Below are 19,366 nucleotides of genomic sequence, written 5' to 3' on the forward strand. Positions count from 1 at the left end.
GGTGAACATGTGTATTGAGTTCAAAGCAGTTTCAACACAACAAAACTAAGTCTGCAAAACGGAAAGCCTCTCTGATAGTTACAGTGTCATTCATGGACAAAATTGCTATTATGGGATCTGAAAAGCTCTTTGATCTGCCTCTTAAAAGAGTTGGTAATGTTCAGTGTAAGTATAGCATACTACTTGTAGAAAAATAAATAAATCATCACCAGACCTCCAATGATAATCTTGCTATGAATTCTGTAACATATTCATTTTTTATTACTCACCAAAAGAAACATTTAAAATTTAGAGCAGATAAATATAAATACTGTACTTTGAAAGAACATTTGCAAAATGAGTAATGGTTTCATTTCACATGTTTCCATTAAATGTTTCAGGTAAGTCATACAAAAACACTTCCATTATTCTACATTAACTCAAAACACTGAAACATAAAGTGGTGATACTTCTTGAATGCCATGTTAAGACCAGGATAATGAAACACACTAATAATGCTGCAAAGTTTCATTGGTGCAGTAAGTGCACTTCTTTTAATAAAAGAACTCACAAGCATCATTGGCACAAATTTGACCTAAGTTATCTGATGGGAAATTACCTCTGGTTCCACATATCCTGGGATGTCAGAGGGATGGGTGTCCCCATCTGCCACTTCATTGAAAAAACAATAATCATTGTAGTTAGTCTATACATTAAATGCTTTGCCCTTTTGTGCAGACCCAGAACTGTGCTAACATCTTTGAGGACAAGTAAATAAACAAGACCCATTAGAAAGACAGAAATCAGTATTTGCTAAGGGGTTGCCTACACTGGCACTTCATCAGCAAAACTTTTGTCGTTCAAGGGTTCTTAAAAAGACCACACACCCCCGAATGAGAAAAGTTTTAGTGACAAAAAGCACCGGTGTGAACAGTGCTTTGTCAGCAGGAGTGCTCTCCTGCTGTCAAAATTGCTGCCACTTGTGGGGGTGGAAGTTTTTTGTCGGCAGAAGAGCTCTCTCTTGCTGACAAACAGCAGCTACACTGCGTGCCTTATAGCGGCACGGCTGTAGTGGCACAGCCCTGTCACTGAAAGCCTCGTAGTGTAGCCATAGCCTAACTAAAGGCAAAAATTGGTAGACAACCATTATTTTCAAGCTTCACTAAGGCAGAGGGTTTCCCTAATATACATAGGGGCTCATAACATTTTCCAGGTTTCTGATCATACACCCATCACAAATCAGGAGCCCCGGGAGCAGTAGGGAAATGATCACAGCAGTCATATCTCCAAATTGAAAGCAGCAGTACAGAAGTACTTTCACACAGCTATAATTGGCGGGAAAACTGATTAGTGCCTTATCTACATCCGATTTTTCCCATTGTTGCAAATATCAGTTCAGCTCTGCTGGTGGTAACAAATAGGAGAGCAGTAGTGTAGACAAGGTGCTGGTGGCATTTTACACATACAGACCTGTCTTAAACAGGGTTAGGCAGTAGTGGTTAAAACAATAGATCCCTGGAGCCCAATTACAGTAGAGCTCCCACATTTGCTGATATGGTGGAGCTGAACCGATAGTAGAAATGCTATGAAGTTTTTGGCCAAAGAACCCTAAGTCATAGATCACCATCTACTGATTGTGAAATACTAGTCAATTTCACTCTAGAATGATTCCCCTTGAAAAACACACTGAACAGAAGCATAGCACCACACTCTCTAAAAGATACTAAAAGGAGAAGTCACACAAAACCAGAAAAACAAAAAGGAACAACAATGGTATGCAATAAAATTCTTGGTAGAAAAATATGAGCCATCCTAGTTTAGAGGACAGGAATTCGGCTGCACCCCTAAATATTTCCTAGAACCACTAACAGTCTCATGACAACAATCCAAACCTTTCTTAGAACTTTGGGGGGAAAATATTTTAAAATACATACATTAAAACTATTCTAAACATACTTGACCACATTTGATTTATCTGGAAGTCCATCTGAAAAGTTACTGCAAACTGTCTTAAGGGTCTTTTAAAATTCCAGATTCATAATATAGGAAAGCATACAGCCCCACCTAACCAATAGGGAGAATAATATATGTTAAATATTTGTAAATGTCTAGTTCCAACCTGCAAAGAATATATAATACATTGGAACTATTCATTAGTGGTATTCTTATGTATACAATTCAGTATTAAGATCTACTAAATGCTATTTAAGAACAAAGAGAAAAATCAAAGAAACTGATGCAACAAAAAAGTCCAACATTCAACATCCATTCAACAAAGTCAGCCTGTGGAACTTATTGCCATGTGATGTTGTGCATGCCAAAAGAATTAGACAAGATCATTGAGGATAGGTCCATCAATGGCTATTAGCCAAGATGGTTAGGGATGCAACCCCATGTTCCGGGTGTCCCTAAACCTCTGACTGCCAGAAGTTGGGAGAGCAGATGGATGAACCTCCATAAATAACCACTTTGAATTCAATTTATAATTAGAAATACCAATAATTAATTAAGGTAAATTAAAGAGAATGAATAAAGTAAGAAAAAAACTAGAGTAGAGTAACAAGGATCCCATACATGGTTGCTCAGCTGTCTTTTTAAACTCCTGTAAACATAATAGTATGAAAAGCTAGTATTTCCACAAAATACAGGATTAAAGATTAAAACTCAACACAAAAAACATTGCCATTTTCCAGAGCTCCAAAATATAACTAGTTTTCAGCCACTTGTACATCAATTGTACATTCTTTATCAATACAAAATTATCTCTAAATTTTTTATATTGTAGCAGAAAATACAGCTTCTCAGAATGTCCTTCGACCAACATGAAAGGAAAATTGAGCATGTTGGTTTACGTTTCTGTTAACCTCAAAGATTCTGATCTCATTAAGAATCTAAGATAGATATATAAAAGAGTTCACCTTTTAATTTCATTAAACAGTTTAATCTTAATGACATTTACAAAAAATAATTGTGGCCATTTTAATTAAGAGGTTTTGAAATAGGACAGAACTACTCTAACCTCTCTAAACAGCTTTTTTATAAAATCCCTGATTCATCAGTATTTGTCTGTGGATTGAAATTATTCTATTTGATTCCCATCTGAAATCCTACCAGGAAAATTTTTACTTGGAATATGTTCAACAGATTAAAAGAAAAAGATTTATTAGGAAAATAAAGAGTTAACACCCAACTTCTTAGAAAGACAAAAGTCATTTTGTGGCCAGGGTTTATTAAAAATAATAAATAACTAATACCTCACCCATTAACATTTTACATGCCATTTAAGTCAATTTTACAAAGATCTTTAAATCACTATAAAAAAGCCTCATAAATTGAAAACATAATTTATCTTCTGCTAAATGCTGATAAAAGGAAGAGACCTGCAACAATAGAAACTGACATCTTATCATTCAGGGGCTAAGCATTATAATAGTACAACTTCTTCATTAAACCCTGCTCAGACCAAACAATCTTCCTGAAGCCGAGGCTGCTCTTTCGCTGTTTTGAGACCCTCTGACACAGGCTACCAATTGTGCCAAATTAAAAACAAATTTATTTCATTTGTACCTTAACATAGTACTGAACCCTACAACATAGGTTTAAAGGAGTTTAATCTGCTAATCTAAAATATGGAAATTAGAGAGAGTCAGGCAGGCAGAGTTTAGAGCTAGTTATGTATTAGATTTAGATGAGAATTTGGTTTGGAGATTGAATTTGGGTCCATGTTTGGATTGGATACCATTTCCTCTATCTTGGGCTGATAGCTCATAAAATCGACACATGAACCAGAACTTATAAATATTTACATTTTTATGTATCTATACATTTTTTATACTCTTTTGATCACTGAATTATCTATCAGGCATACCTAGGCCTAGGTGCATTCCACACAACCGAAAACAATCTGTCACTAAAATTCAATTACTATGTCTAAAAACACTTTCTGGACAATAAAACTTTCCCAACCATCAGAACAGCTTTTATTACAGCATAACATCCATCAATCTCCTACTCGCTCTAGTAGGCCCCTTCCAGTTTTGAATCCAATCTGGAATCAAAAACTTAGGGGAAGGAAGGTTCATCTAAGAATTCTGAACAAGCACTAATACCACCCAAATTGAAAGGTGGTTGGATTTGAGGTTTCACATTTTGGTCCATTTCTAGCAGAAACATTTGAATAAAAGTATACCTAAGCAATGAAATCCCATGGAAGGCTCCAATTTGTTAAAAAAAAAAAAATCTGTAAAACTTTTTTTATAAATAGATAAACAAGATAGTTAACTCTAAAACTGAAGGTCTATTAATTCCTATATGGTACTTGTTTCCAAGCTAGTTAGTACGATAAAAACAGTCCTTCAGACACAATGTATCATCTTGACCTGTTTATGACCAAAGGATTAGTACACATCTGAAAAAAACTGAAATATTGAGGGAGCTGATTATTTTTATCGTTGGACACAATCATGGATGGGGGAAGATGGGGGGAAGCGGTAGACGTGGTATATCTTGACTTTAGTAAGGCTTTTGATACTGTCTTGCATGACCTTATCATAAACAAACTGGGAAAATGCAACCTAGATGGAGCTACTAGAAGGTGGGTGCATAACTGGTTGGAAAATCATTCCCAGAGGGTAGTTATAGGTGGTTCACAGTCATGCTGGAAGGGTATAATGAGTGGGGTCCCACAGGGATGGGTTCTGGGTCCGGTTCTGTTCAATTATTTAGATAATGGCATACAGAGTACACTTACAAAGTTTCCGGATGATACAAGCTGGGAGGGGTTAAATATATGGAGATATACCTATCTCATAGAACTGGAAGGGACCCTGAAAGGTCATCGAGTTCAGCCCCCTGCCTTCACTAGCAGGACCAAGTACTGATTTTGCCCCAGATCCCTAAGTGGCCCCCCTCAAGGATTGAACTCACAACCTGGGTTTAGCAGGCCAATGCTCAAACCACTGAGCTATAAAATTCAAAATTATCTGAACAAACTGGAGTAATGGTCTGAAGTAAATAGGATGAAATTCAATAAGGACAAATGCAAAGTAATCCACTTAGGAAGGAACAATCAGTTGCACACATACAAAATGGGAAATGACTGCCTAGGCAGGAGTACTGTGGAAAGGGATCTGGGGGTCATAGTGGATCACAAGTTAAATATGAGTCAACAGTGTAACACTGTTGCAAAAAAAGCAAACATCGTTCTGAGATGTATTAGCAGGAGTATTATAAGCAAGACACAAGAAGTAATTCTTCTGCTCTACTCCGTGCTGATTAGGCCTCAACTGGAGTATTGTGTCCAGTTCTGGGCACCACATTTCAGGAAAGATGTGGACAAATTGGAGAAAGTCCAGAGAAGAGCGACAAAAATGATTAAAGGTCTAGAAAACATGACCTATGAGGGAAGATTGAAAAAATTGGGTTTGTTTAGTCTGGAGAAGAGAAGACTGAGAGAGGACATGATGACAGTTTTCAATTACATAAAAGGCTGTTACAAGGAGGAGGGAGAAAAATTGTTCTCCTTAACCTCTGAGGATAGGACAAGAAGCAATGGGTTTAAATTACAGTAAGGGCGGCTTAGGTTGGACATTAGGAAAAACTTCCTAACTGTCAGGGCGGTTAAGCACTGGAATAAATTGCCTAGGAAGGTTGTATAATTTGTATAATCTCCATCATTGGGGATTTTTAAGAGCAGGTTGGACAAACACCTGTCAGGGACGGTCTAGATAATACTTAGTCCTGCCTTGAGTGCAGGGGACTGGACTAGATGACCTCTCGAGGTCCCTTCCAGTCCTATGATTCTATGGTTTAATATAACTGTAGATGTTATAAAACACACCCTTTCCTCCCCACCACCACTGCTTTTGCAAAAGTGACATGCTTCACATCACCACCATGAAATAATAAAGACATATCAGGCATACTACTACTAATGGCACAAGTTACAAATCCTCCCTTTTAGAATTTAGGTCTAGGGTCTGAGAGGGGCACCTTAGGGGCAAACAGGGGTTTGTTTCACTCCCCTCTTCTGGGGTTACACAGAGAAAACTGAGTCGCATAAACAGAATCCCTTACTAGTGGGGCTGGTACCATACTAGATACAGAGCAAAGAGATGCAGGGATCCCAGGGCTGGGGGTTCAGAGAGCAGCAATATACTAGAAGGCACAAGCCACACTCTAAAGGGAGCCTAGCTGCACTCAGAGGGCTCTTTCCCTCCTCTCTGGGATCCGAAGGCTGGGTGCTCAGAAAGAGGGAGTGGGGGCTCAAGCACCCTGAACTATAGCCAGGGGAGGGAAGAGGTGCCCAGGGCTGGGGGCTTGAGCACCCTTAACTGCAGTCGGAGGAGGGGGGTACCAAGGCTGTGGGGTCCAAGGGCTGGGGGCTTGAGCATCCTTAGCTATAGCCGGGGGTGGAGGAGAGTCCCAGGGCTAGGGGCTCAAACACCCTTACTGCAGTCAAAGAAGAGAAGAGGTGCCCGGGACTGGGGGCTTGAGCACCCTTAGCTGCAGCCGGGGAAGTGGGGTCCCGGGGAAGGGGGGGTCCCAGGGCTGGGAGCTCGAGCACCCTTAGCTGTAGCCAGGGAAGGGAAGTGGGGTCCCAGGGCTGGGAGCTCAAGCACCCTTAGCTGTAGCTGGGGAAGGGAAGTGGGGTCCCAGGGCTGGGAGCTCAAGCACCCTTAGCTATAGCCAGGGAAGTGAGGTCCCAGGGAAGGGGGGGGTCCCAGGACTGGGAGCTCAAGCACCCTTAGCTGTAGCCAGAGAAGTGGGGTCCCAGGGAAGTGGGGGTCCCAGGACTGGGAGCTCAAGCACCCTTAGCTGTAGCCGGGGAAGTGAGGTCCCAGGGAAGGGGGGGTCCCAGGGCTGGGAGCTCGAGCACCCTTAACTGTAGCCGGGGAAGTGGGGTCCCAGGGCTCGGAGCTCGAGCACCCTCAGCTGCAGCCAGGGAAAGGGGGTCTCTGGGAAGTGGGGGTCCCAGGGCTGGGAGCTCGAGCACCCTTAGCTGTAGCCAGGGAAGTGAGGTCCCGGGGAAGTGGGGTCCCAGGGCTGGGAGCTCGAGCACCCTCAGCTGCAGCCGAGGAAGGGAAGAGGTGCCCGGGACTGGGGGCTCGAGCACCCTCAGCTGCAGTCGGGGGACGGGGGGGTCCCAGGGCTGGGGGCTCGCTGAGGACTCGTCCCTGACCTCTTCCTCCGTGGGGGGGGTATGTCTCTCCCCTTTGGCTGCCCCGGGTGGAGGGGGCTCGTGGCTCCTTTGAGTCCCCAGCCCTGGTCCCCGTTCAGGACACGCCAGGGACAGTGTCGCCCGCCGCTCCCGTGAGGTGAGGAGGCTTCCCCCGGTAGCCAGCCCCCGCCCCGGGAGGCCGGCGGGGCCTGACTCCGGGCAGCAGGGGCCTGGGGAGCGGGGTGCCCGGGCGGGCCTTGGGGGTGGAGGGCGCGGGCCGGCTCACTCACCTCGGGAGGCAGCAGGCGCCGCCGGGTCTGCATGGTTGAGGGGATCCCCCGGGCCCCGCTCCGCTCCCCGCCGCTCCCGGGCGGGCCCCGCACACACAGCCAGCGAGCGCTGGAGAGGCCGGCGCCCGCCCTCACGCCAAGCCAGCCCGGGCTAGCTCTCTCCGCGGCCGAGGCCGCCTCGGCGAGCAGCAGCCAGCGCCCCCTGGCCGGCCCCAGAGGCAGCGCACGGCACTGCGGCACCGCCGGCGGGGCGGGGGAGCGGGGAGCCTGCCGCACTCGCGAGTCGCCACACGGGGCCGGGGCCGGGGCCGGGGCCGGGAGCCTGCCCCCGCCGGCCCCATCCCTCGGCCCCGAGAGGGGACCCAGCCGGGGGCTCTGCAGGGAGACGGCCGTAATGACAGCCACACAGGTATAGACAACTATACCAGACTCCACATCACACACACACACCCCACACAACATCCACATCTCACACACACACACCCCACACACAACTATACACGGACATACACCAGGGAGACAGCCCGAATGCCACACACCCGGACACACAACCACACACAGCTACATGCCAGGGAGACAACTATACCATCATACACATCTCTCTCTCTCTCACACACACACACACACACACACACACACCAGGGAGACAGCCCTAATGCCACACACCGGGACACAGAACCACACAAACACACACACAGCTATGCACCAAGGAGACAACTACACATCACACACACCTACACACATACACGGATATACACCAGGGAGACAGCCATAATGCCACACACCTGGACACAGAACTCACACACAGCTATGCACCAGGGAGACAACTACACATCTCTCACACAACTACACACATACAGCAGGGAGACAGCCGTAATGCCACACACCTGGACAAAGAACCACACACACAGATATGCACCAGGGAGACAACCACACATCTCACACACACACACACACCCCTCACACACAACTACACATATACACGGACATACACCAGGGAGACAGCTGTAATGCCACACTCCCAGACACACAGCCATACACACAGATATACACCAGAGAGACAACTATGACAACATACACTTCTCACACACATGGAGATACACCAGAGAGACAGCCATAATGACACAGCCAGACACACAACCACACACGGATTTACACCAGAGAGACAACTATGACAATATACACTTCTCACACACTGAGACACACAACCACACACAAAGGAATATTACACCAGGGAGACAACCGTAATGACACACACGTCTCACACACAAGAGGGATATACACCAGAGAGACAACCATAATGTACACACAAATTTCATGCCATATACACAAAAAGATACATACCCACAAACCATGCACACTGATGAACAGGGACATGCATCCATGCACAATACACCAAAGAGAGAACCATAACTGCACACACAAATCACACACAGGGATATATACCAGAGGAGACAATCAATAATTACATATACAAATTACACACAGGGACACACAATCCTCCACATATCCATAGGGACAACCATCCATCCAGATGCAAAGAAACACACAACTATCCACCGAGGGTACTTACATAACCATACATGCATGGACATACAATGAGACACACACACTACCATCTACCTAGGGATACACAACTGTACACACAAGAATAACATACACAGCTTACACACAGACAACGCACGCAGTTCTCATATAAACACACATACTCTGAAGAATAACTGACAGACATACAAAAACCATTATTGTACACTTACTGTAGAATCCCAACAATTATTTATTTTTAAAAAGGAAACCAAGAAAATACAACCGCCAAAAACAAATTGCCTCTTTGTTCCCTAGCTTTAGACAATCAGTAACTTGCCTATCAGGGAATGTTTTTTTTTTTCCTTTTATATTATTTATCTGCAATTTGCTTATCTTTTGGTTTAAATTTTACAGTGTTATTTATTTCAGTCCATGATTCTTGTGCTTGTATATGTAAACATGCATACATACACACCACTGTCCTCTACTGTATAGAAATCAATACTGTTCAATTGTGTGTCATAGAACCTTCATCATGGAGTTTCACAAATAAATTACTGAAGTTGCAGAACCAAACACACACATACACACTCCCTTCAATAATTTCTCATGTCTCATTTAATAAAATCAAATCAGACTGCAAATCTCAGGATTTAGAGATAAGGAAATCACAGATCCACCTATCTTTCATGGAAGAATTCTTATAGGAGGATAAATGTTGAAGGGATTCTTGACAGGGGATCCTGTGCTGGAAAGAGCTATCTCATATACCCATGAATAAGATGTAGTGTAAGAAGGGGAACTGGATAATTTCCATCCCAGAATACTGAAATAATTGGGACATGAGACTGATAGTCCAGTAGCAAGGGTTTTTAATAAATCCATCTATCTGTGGGGGAGTACCAGATGACCAACAGCTAATGTCATATCTATATTTAAGAAAGGGGAAAAAAGTGATCTGGGAAATTACAGACCTGTTACTCTGACCTCAATGGTAAGCAATGCTTTAAAATAGATCTTGAAGGAAAGAATAACTAAATTAATGGTGGCAAATGGTAAAGGGGACGTAATGCAACATGGGTTTACCAAAGATAGATTATGCCAGTCTAACCTGATTTCCTCCTTTGAGAAAATAACTTTTTTTAGGTATGGGAAATACAGTATATCTAATATACTTAGACTTCAGTAAAGCATTTGAGACAGTACCACACAGGAAATTAGAAGATTAATACAGGAATTATAAGGTGGCTAATGAACTGGCTAAAAGGGAAGACAGCTACAGCGTTTGCTGAAAGGTGAACTATCAAACTGGTGGGAGGTCATTAATGGAATTCCTCAAGGATCGATCTTGGGAACAATCTTATTCAATATTTTTATTAATGATCTTGGCACAAAAAGTAGGAGTGTACTAATGAAATTTGCTGAAGATGATAGGAAGCATCATCAATACTGAAGAGGATTGGAATATTATACAGGAAGATCTGGATGACCTTGAAGACTGGAGTGACAGAAGTGGGATGAAATTCAATAGTACAAAGTGCAAGGACATACACTTTGAGTCTAATCATAAGAATTTCTGCTACAAGCTGGGAGCTCATCAGTTAGAAGCAACAGAGGAAAAGAATCACCTGGATGTATGGGTCGATCACAGGATGGCTGTGAGTCACCAATATGCTGAGGCTGTGAAAAAAAGGTAAATGTAATCCTAGGATGTATCAGGCAAGGCATTTCCAATAGAGATAGAGAAGTATTAATCCCATTCTACAAGGTGCTGGGACCTCATTTGGAATACTGTGTACAATTTGGGTCACCCAAGTTCTAGAGAGATGAATTCAAACTGGAACAGGTACAGAGAAGACCAGCTAGGATGATCAGGGGAATGGAGGGTCTATCTTATGAGAGGAGACTAGAAGAGCTTGGCTTATTTATCGTAGCAAATAAAGACTGAAGGGGGATATGATTGCTTTCTTAAATGCATTAGGAGGGTAAAGACCTATTTAAGCTAACGGACAATGTTGGCACAAGAACAAATGGGTTTACACTGGCCATGAACAAATTCAGATTGCAAATTAGAAGGTTTCTAACCATTAAAGATGTGTTTCTGGAACAACCTCCCAATAGGAGTTGTGGGGGCAAATAACAATTAGTTTTAAGAAAGAGCTGGACAAATTTATGAGTGAGGTTGTATGATAGTGTTGCTTATGTTGCTAGGGTGCAGGGCTCAGCAGTCCTGAGGTTCTCTTCCAGTTCATCTCTTAGGTTCCTAAAAGCTCATACTTCAGGGTTTCAGCCAGCCACCTGCAGGGGTCAGGAAGAGATTTCCCCTCCCCCACAATGTATTCTAGGATGGAGGTTGATCTCCTTCCTCTGAAGCATCAGGGATGGCCACATCTGGAGATGGGACATTGGATGAAGAAGGCCAGAACTCTGAGGTGGGGCTGAGCATTCTCTCTCTCACATGCTTGGCTGGCTGGTTCTTGCTCACATGCTCAGGGTCTAACTGACTGCCATATGTGGGATTGGGAAGGTATTTTCCCCAGGTCAAGGCATAGACTTTGGGGTTTGGGGGTTTTTTTGTTTTGTTTTGTTTTTCTTTCCTATGCAGTGTGTGCGCCCATCACTTGCTGGGATTATCTAATATATCCCATGTGATCATTTTCCTGCCATTGCAGGCTCCTCAGGCACTGGTGTATCTCATTCTCTCCTATTCTGTTGCGCATAGTGGGCTAGTCTCGAGGTGGACTGTAATTGTTTGGTCCAATACTGGTTGTTGGGTTTAGTTTGTGGGTGCTGAATGGTGCTGGTGGCCTGTGCTATACAGTAACTCAGATTAGATGATCTGGTACAGGAAAACTGAAACCCACTGAAGACTAGAACTCATGAATGGAAGCTCTCCATCCTGTACTCTGACCACTAGGCCACCTTACATCTCAGAGGTGAAAGTTTACCTCAATGCTGAATATTTAATTTAATCTGTATAACCAAGAAGTGAGGCAAAGGCATCAAATGTTTCTCTTTGCAAGGAAAATGTGTACATCTGACTAGGAAAAGACATTTCCTTTGCTGTCTCTTCAAACATTTTAGCTTGTTTCCTTTTTGCAATCTCAGTTCTGTTTTACTATTTTGTGGGGGGTGAAGCCATTGAGATAAAGTAGGAACTCACCTGAGCCTTCACCCCCCAAACCAAAACAGTTATGAAGTTTGAATACATTTCCTACAAAGTCAATGTTACCGTGATGTTTGTAGTATCTTCTTTACTTGGGAACAAAGGCAATTTAGCCCTCTTCCATAACCCCTGAAACAAGTTGAAGATAAAGAGGACTAATACTAGATCATTAAGCTATAGTCACATACACATCCTTAAAGAGTAAGATAAATATATTTTCTCTCGGATTGTATTCTCTAGCCATTTCTACACCAATCAAAGCTTTGCTTTATGCATGTATGCAGAAACATTTAATAATTTCATATTCAAGTTTAAGTAACTGCTGTTCCTGTTGCTCTCCTCCTCTCACTCTTTTTAGTTTTTGTTTTTTTAAACAGCAGCTCTTTGCATATCATGTCCTTTTTACACTGTAAACTCTGAAGGGCTGGGACTGTCTCTCACTACGTGTTTTTACAGTGAGCCTTGAACTAAATTGTGCCTCTGAATGCTGGGACCCTGATCTTGGTTGGGCCTTATAAGTACTACAGCAATATAAATCATAAACATTTGGATCATTTTTGTTCTCAATGTTTATTTTCACACAAGGAATTTACACACCCTGACTGGGTCTGGAATTCCAAAGTACTGTTGGTTCCGATGGTACTCCTGGTCCAGCCAGAAGCTGGAAATACTGGCAATTTTTCACAAAAGCATTTTCTGCAGAACAAGGAAGTTCAGATAATTCTGATTAGGCTCCAGATTAGTATGGTTATGCTGAGTGGCATGAACACAAGACTTGGAATTAAGAGACACAGGTTCTAGTCCCATTTCTAAAACTGATTTGCTATGTGACATATGACCTGCCTGACCCAATTTACTCAACTGTAGAGTGAAGGTAATGATATTTACTGCACAGGCATAATGTGACACTTACTTAATGTTTGTACTTAAAGCACTTTGAGAGCATCATATGAAAAGTGTGCTAGATATTATGATTAATATAATTATTTCATATTACCTGAACACTTGGGATACTTATCTCACTGAAACTATGAACCTTTCAGGTTCACACATCCCTAGCAGTTTGAAATTTAACTTCAGAACTTCATCTGCTTAAAAATGCTGTAAACCCACTTCACACTTACACACATGCCATAGGAAGATCTCAAAACACTTATAAGCACAAATTAGCATAGCCTCAGAGCACACTTTTTACAGACAGGCACAGACTCTCAGTTCAAGTGACCTGCTCAAGGTAACGTGAGAAATCTGTCTAGAGCTGGGAATAGAACCTACTTTTCTCCCCTGATTCTAAGAATTATATCTAATATCATGAGCACAAGCCCATCCTATTTACTTAGTCAAATAAAGCCTTTCCTATGGCTAGGACTTCAAGGCCTAAAAAGATAAGAGTATGTTAAAGTAAAGGTCAGCTGGAGTTGCGGGAGAGTGAGGAAGTCTCTGGAAGTCACGGATTCCATGACTTCCGTGATCTCCGTGACATAATTGTAGCCTTATCGATAGGGTGTCTGGAACTGAACTGTAATCTAGGTGAGGACATATCATCAATTTACAGAATGGCATCATAATTTTTTACTATTATTTCTATCTCATTTTTATCCATTCCAACATCTTCTTGTTTTTTTGTTGGTTTGTTTTTTTGAATAATTGGAGTACATTTAGCAGATGGTGTCATTAAGCTGTCCACTCCACAGAACTGCTCAGGTCTTTTTCCTGAGTGGTTAAAACTGAGAACTCAGACTGCATATAAATTCAAATTATTTCTTCCAGTTTGCATTACTTTGCATGTTATCAGCATTATTCTACCATTTATTGTGTTGCCTATTTATCCTGTATTGCTAGATCCTGCTGGAATTCTTCTCTAGCCTATTGTAGTATAAATAATAAGACCTCACTTTATAAAGTACTAAGAATGCACAAGTACACAAGGAAGATTGTGATGGTATGGGGGCAGAGGTAAGATACATAGATTTTTAAGGCCAGAAGTGACCACTATGATCATATAGTCTGACTTCTTGCATGACACAGGCCATAGAGTTTCATCTAATAATTCCTGCATCAAGCCCACAATTTCTGGTTGAGTTAGCACATATCTTTTATAAAGACAGCCAATACAGGGTTAAGACTGTTTTGAGATCATAAATATGCATTTTCATAGCTTCTCATCTTTTTTTTCTTCTCTGGGGGGCAGGCTGGTTGAGAGTATAAATTAACCTTGTTTTAGAATTTCCTTATTTTCGAATGTTGGGGGAGATAACTTAAAATGTACTTTTCCTTGTACATTCTGCTACTTTCTCAATGTAACTCTAGTTTAATGAAGCTTTCTGTTCAGAATTATATAAAAAGATGGGCTTTTTTCAACAGAGACAGGAACCCAAAGAATAGCTAGCTTAGTAGGGAGCAGTAAACATAGCTGGGTTCATTTCTGTTAATCACTTCCTTACTTTGTTCATCTTGTGTTAAATGGTTGCTAGCTATACAAGGAGGCACGTGGCTGTGACCCTGGCTTCTGACTTCTTAAAACTGAGTTACTAGAAACACAATAAATGCAAATCCCCGGAAAGGGGATTTTATTTTCCCCCAAAAATCTATAACATGGGACTCTTCAGCAGCTCTGTCTTGGGTCATGTGCAGGTCTGCTTAACCTTGCATCCCATTTTCTATTATCTTCTATGCAATGGGAGAATCCTCGGCATTAATTCAAAGCGTCACACTTTGGGATTAATTTTTTTGTTTTTCTCCATCCTAAAATACTCAAGGCATTTAAGAAATTCCAAAGTTTCTTGTTAGTTTTAAATACTGCTCCACACTAGTCCACATCTTTCCTGGAATTAAAGGAAATCCCACTTGTGCTTTTGTTTCTCTTCTCTCTCAAAGAGCAGTTCATTACAAAGTATGCATGGCTCTTCAACCTATTCAACAGCAATATCTCAGTTGCAGAGTTCAGCACTACAATGATCTGGTATGCTAGATGTTGAATAATAGAGTAGTAAGTGTGCTGATATAATTTGCAGAGGACACCAGCATGGTGGACGGCAGAATTAGAATTGAGAAAGACCTTGAGAAGTTGGAGAACTGGTCTGAATTCAACAAGATGAAAATCAATAAAGATAAGTGCAAAGTACTTCTCTTAGGAAGGAAAAATCAAATTCACAACTATAAAATGGGAAATAACTGGCTAGGTGGTAGTACTGCTGAAAAGGATGAGGAGGTTACCTACCTTTAACTGGCAGTTCTTCAAGATGTGTGATCCCTATTTGTATTCCAAACGCGAGTGCACATGCACGCCATGTTCCGGAAGATTTCTGTAGCAGTGTCCGTTGACCCATACATGCACCGTATGTAGCCCTGTGTTCCAGGCAAGGTTATATGAGGCTGTGCAGGATGATGCCCCCTCGGTGACCCTCTTACCACTGAACAGCACAGTCTGCAGCAGAAGGGATGGTGGGAGGGTATTGGAATTCAAATAGGGACCACAAATCTCGAAAAACCAGCAGTTACAGGTAAATAACCTCCTCTTCTTCTTCTTCGAATTATGGTCCCTATATGTAGTCAAACAGGGGTGAATAGCAAGCAGTGATCAGCACAGAGGTGGATGCGAAGATGCAAGAAGCATCACAGTCTGCAGGACAGCACAGCCCATGGCCGTGTTGTCTGCCACCCCCTAGTCAATGATGTAATGAATGGTGAAGGTATGCATGGAATGCCAGGTCATTGCCCGGCAGATGTCATGCCAGGATATGTCCATCAGGGAGGCGGAAGTCCATCAGATGGAACAGAGAGTGGGGTCATGTGTGCCCGCACTGAGTGCACTGTAATCCAGTTGGGCGGCAGGGTGTTAGACAGCCCATAGCACTCACAGATGCACGAGAGACCCACTTCAAGATGCACTGGGAGGAGAGGGCTTGGACTCAGGACCTGTCCACAATGGCCACGAACAAGCATAGAGAGGCATGGAAGATGTGAGTTCTGTCCAGGTAGAATGCAAGTGCACGATGGACGTCAAACAAGCGCAGAGTCGTGTCTGCAGGAATGGTGTGTGGCTTAGTATGGAAGACCGGGAGGTGAATCAACTGGTTGAGGTGAAACTCTGAGACCATCTTTGGGAGGAATTTGGGGGTGAAGGCATAAGGAAACCTTCTAGTTATGAAAGACCATATAAGGGGGGAAATCACCCATCGTGGCCGCCAATTTGCTGACCCGCCGAGTGGAGGTGATAGTTACAAGGAAGATGATCTTCATGGAAAGAGAGCACATGCCCAGGGGCTTGAAGGGGGGTGTCTGGTGAAGGTAGATAGCACAAGGTTGAGGTCCCAACAGCCCCTTCAGGAAGCAAGCAGTGGTGGGGTGAGTAAACACCAAATGCCTGTCCACATGTGGAAGGAAGGTACTATGCACCACCCGGTGGACCGGGACACAGCCGAGGGAGAGGCCTGAGGTCTTAAGTTCCAGGAGGTAGTTCAGAATGGTAGGGATGGAGACAACATTGAGGGGGAGGCGATGATGCTAAGCTCAGAAAGTGAAACATGTTCATTTCACCGCATAGCATACTGGCATGGAGGTTCATGTACAGTGTGTAAGGATGTGTCGCACCGGTGTTAAGCAGGTGTTGTCTACTCACGAGCTGCATCCAAAAAAACAAGCAATGAGTTGCAGAGGGCTTGGATTGGGATGTTGGACTCTGCTCTGGTTCTGGGTGAAGAGGTCCAACAATGCAGGGGGGTGGAGTAGGGGGCAGGCGGAGAGTCTGAGAAGGTCTGCAAACCAAAACTGATTAATCCAGAACAAGGCTATTAGTAAACTGTGGCTTGGTCCAGGTGGATCTTCCAGAGGGCCTGGGGAAGGAGGAGAATGGGTTGTGGGGGTAAGGTGTAACAGAGGACACCCCACCAAGGCTGGAGGAGGGCCTTGCCCTGGGAGTCATGCCCGTTGCCCCCCCGGGGGAATTTGTGGTTGGGATGGGTGGCAAAAAGGTCCCAGTGAGGGGTACCTCAGATGGAACAGAGAGTGGGGTCATGGAGCTCCTACTTGTGATTGAGGTACCAGGTCCAGCTGAGCACATTGGCCAGAGTTCTCCATAGCTGGGGGTATACTGTGTGGAGTGTGACATAGTGGCGGATAACAGTTCCAGAGGCAGATGGACTCTGCACAGAGCAACGGGGACTTGGTGTCCCTCTGTCTGTTGATGTATGCCACCACAATCGTATTGTCAGAGAGCAGCTAAATGTGATGGGCATGGATAAGAGTCAGGAATGCAGGGCCAGCCAAGCAGACTGCCCACAGATCCAGGACACTGATGTGCATGTGACCTTGCATGGAGTCCAAACCCATTGTTTGGCATGCCTGTTCAGGTGACCACCCCAACTGGTGAGTGAGGCATCTGTGGTCAGGGTGCCGGTGGGAACAGAGATGGCAAAGAGGGTGCCAATCACCACATTGCAAGGGTCAATTCAGAGAGAGGCCAGGACTGACCACAGGACAAGCAACGTGGTGTCCAGGTGAGCGTTGTGGGGTCTGAAGACTAACAAAAGCCACGACTGGAGACAGGGGGTCATGCGGCATCAGATAGGTGCAGGCCACCATGTGCCTGAGGAGGCAGAGGCAACAATGCACCGGGGTGCGTGGGTTGCGGCATAAGTCTACCATGAGAGACATCAGGTCGGCGAAGCACTCCACCAGAAGAAATGCCTGAGGCCACCACAGAATCCAGACACATGGATGAAGTGGATTGTCTGTGTTGGGACAAGCACCAATTTCTCCTAGTTGATACAGGCAGTGAGAGCAGTGAGGAGAGAATGGAGAGTACGAATGGTGGACATAATGTTGGCAAGGGAGAGTGCAACTAAACCCAGTCGTCCAGATAAGGGAACATAGAATACCCCAGATGCCTCAGCTGTGCCGCCACAACTGTGAATACTTTTGTGAAGACCCTTGGGGCCGTCACAATGCTGAAGGGGAGAATCCTAAACTGATAGTGGTTGTTGCTCACATGAAGGCAAAGAAATTTGTGGTAACCTGGGTGGATGTTGATGTGAAAGCATGCATGCTTCAGGCGGAGAGCTGCAAACCAGGCTCCCTGGGGAAGGGAGGGAATGATCAAAGCGAGCGTCACCATACGGAACTTGGCCTTTCTGATGAAGATGCTGAGGAGGCGGAGATCGAGTATAGGGTAGAGCCCTCTGCCCTTTTTGGGGATGAGAAAGCAGGGCCGGCTTTAGCAAGAGCGGGGCCCGATTCCTGGGGGCGGGGCTTGCTGCAAGCCCCGCCCCCAGGACCCGAGCCGCGCCGCGGGGGGGGGGGGGGACGGGGGGACCCGAGCCGCGCCGCACCGCGGGGGGGACGGGGGGGACCCGAGCCGCAGGGACCGGGCCGGAGCCGGGCCCCAGGGGCCGGGCTGGAGCCAAGCCGGGCCAGAGCCGCTGGGGCCTGCGGGAACGGGCCGCACCTCCCCGGAGCCCTTCTCCCACCCCCACCCCAGCTTACCTCGTGCTGCTGGCCCGCCCCTGCTTCCTCTCAGACTTCCCGCAAATCTCTGATTCGCGGGAAGCAGGGGAGGGGGCAGGGCGTGCAGAGGAGGGGAGGAGGGGGAAGTGAGCTGGGGGCGGGGCGGACAGCTGCAGCGCGGGGCCCTCTTGGCGCGGGGCCCAATTCAGCCGAATCGGCTGAATCGGCCTAAAGCCGGCCCTGTGAGAAAGTACAGGGAGTAGAACCCCCTATCAACTAAGGGGTCGAACACTGGTTCTATCACACCTTTCACAAGGAGGTGATGCAAAGAGGAAGACCCCTGGTAGGTGTCGGGGGTTGGGGATGGTGTGGAGGGAAGGTGAGAAATTCGATAGAGTAACCATGCTGTATGATCTCTAGTACCCAACGATTCGTGATGGCAAGACAGCCCCCAAAAGTGACAGGAGGGCTGGGGATGGTGAAGCGGGGGGGGGGGGGGCGGGGGGGGGCTCACAGCTCTCAACTTGTGTGTCAAAACTGGGCCTTGGGTTGGTGTCACGGTAAGGCAGAGGAGGTGGCTGTGGCAGGGCCGCTGGGCCACATGACGCTTTTGTGGAGGTTCCTGGTATCGAGAATAGGCAGCCTGATATGGTACATGAGCATGAATGAAATGATTGTCACTGCAATTTCCAACAGGACGCCAGGGTATATATTCAAAGAGACCAAAGCATAGCCCTTGAGTCCTTCAGAGAGTGAGGGGACTCATCTGTCTTCATTGAGAACAGCTTGTCCTTGTCAAAG

At 45.0% G+C, this 19,366-nt stretch overlaps 1 protein-coding gene across 2 annotated transcripts in view; it reads right to left on the bottom strand.

Moving 5' to 3' along the window:
* ZFYVE9 (zinc finger FYVE-type containing 9) overlaps nt 1–7,601 on the bottom strand; it is a 99,669-nt gene extending 92,068 nt beyond the window's left edge. Inside the window, exon 1 of one of the 2 annotated variants that reach the window (XM_034779658.1) lies at nt 7,429–7,601. The gene's annotated coding sequence lies outside the window, so the exon portion shown is untranslated. The remainder of the gene's footprint in view (nt 1–7,428) is intronic. The other variant, XM_034779656.1, reaches the window with a different exon arrangement.
* Between the last annotated feature and the right edge of the window lie 11,765 nt (nt 7,602–19,366).

This window comes from Trachemys scripta, chromosome 8 (genome assembly GCF_013100865.1).
Source record: "Trachemys scripta elegans isolate TJP31775 chromosome 8, CAS_Tse_1.0, whole genome shotgun sequence".
Classification (NCBI taxonomy): domain Eukaryota; kingdom Metazoa; phylum Chordata; order Testudines; family Emydidae; genus Trachemys; species Trachemys scripta.